The sequence below is a fragment of the Nematolebias whitei genome, chromosome 7 (assembly GCF_014905685.2).
Source record: "Nematolebias whitei isolate Nwh7 chromosome 7, NemWhi1, whole genome shotgun sequence".
NCBI lineage: Eukaryota > Metazoa > Chordata > Actinopteri > Cyprinodontiformes > Rivulidae > Nematolebias > Nematolebias whitei.
The window spans coordinates 16,196,230-16,197,925 of NC_056504.1; positions in this window are offsets into that span (position 1 = coordinate 16,196,230).

Below are 1,696 nucleotides of genomic sequence, written 5' to 3' on the forward strand. Positions count from 1 at the left end.
GCATTGACTCATAAATGCAATACACATAACCTAAAAGTGTAACTCAAAGAAATTAAATTTCACCTTTTATTTCCTTGCAGTAAAAGTAGTTATATTCTAATGTGAAACTATTATAAAAACAAAAATGACACACTGTGCCTCCTATTTAACACAAATATTATTCTGCTATCTCTGACAAATCTTTACTCTTAAAAAAAGACCGTTCTTGATGTTCCCTGAATGATCAACATGTTGCTGTTTCAGGTGGGTCCATTAAGAACCAGTTCTCGTTTACAATGAAATGGGTGCACAGACCAGTTTTTTCTCAAATGGTTCATAAATCACAGGTGGAGCATCCACGTCCTGCTCAGAGGTCAACTTTGAGGTGACCAAAATAGGCAGAGCAGAACTCGGCTGGACTGAAAGTGAGCGTGATGCGACTCCTTCGTGTCATTTACTATCATGAATTATTAACTCATTAATCAGTCCTATTTGTGGTTAACTATTTTAAAATTAACTACAAAACTGCTGTGCGTCCTCATCAATATTACCCCAGTAATAAATCTTGTTTAAACTGGTTCGCTGGCGATCACATACTGATATAATCAGTTTATCAGAACTCCTTGCACAGCGGGAGAGGGGGAAGAGCATGCAGTCTTTCACTCGTGTTTCTGGGAACTTAGTTTGTCAATTAAACATTATTGATGCCAAAACACTGATATTTGTAGGCCACAGATTAAAGCAAAAATGTTTGTCTTTGTTTAACTTTATTTTATTAACTCACAAAGTTCTCTGGGTGAGAGAGTCCCAGAGAGACTGTGTGAGCTGCAAAGCATGCTGGGTAGCCTTGTGGAATATATATATGCAATGTTTCTGACTGTTTATAATGTTTCTGAGTGTGGACATGGGTTGTTCTGGTTAATGTCCTGTTCAGGTTTGCGTTGGCATTTATGTTGAAGTCTCTGTTATTGGCTGTGAACTGACACCATGAGACAGAGGTTGTTCCCAGTACGTATAAGGGGGAAAGTACTGAGTAGTTAAACATTGAGTATCGTCAATGAATAATGAAGTCACAAGGTTATGCCTGGCCTGACCTAGCATTGTGTTGTGTAGCTCAATGCTTTTAGTGGGCAGGGTGTCCTTCATAAAGTAAATTTATATTAATTGTTAAGTAGCTTGTGAAAGTATCGGCGGTATCAATGTTGATACTGATACTCTAAACAAATACACTTAAGTGCATCTAAAAAAAGCAGTGTATTTCAAATCAAAGCTGCATAAAGAACACAAGACATCAAAGTAACTATATATTTTAAACTCTGAAGTCTAACAATATAGCTAAGTGTATACAAAAACAGAAAAACCAGATACAGTCATATAAATATGTGAAAATGATGTTTCAAACACTAAAAAAAGAAAATAAGGAAAATGATAATAATACAGCAGTCCCTCTTTTATAACGGGTGTTAGGTTCCAGCCTGCCCCGTGATAAGTGAAAAACTGTGTGAAGTAGGGGCGCTGTTTATTTTAGTATTTATTGTACTATTAAAATAAAATATTGTTTAATTAGCAAAAATTACTATAAAATGAAAATATTTATATTTTGGATCAAGAGCTCTCACAAATCCTTGGAAACCTTGATCTTCCACTATACAGAGGCTGGAGATCCTTCATAATCATCTCTCCCAGGCATCTTGTGAGTGTTGCTGCTCTTGGGGAA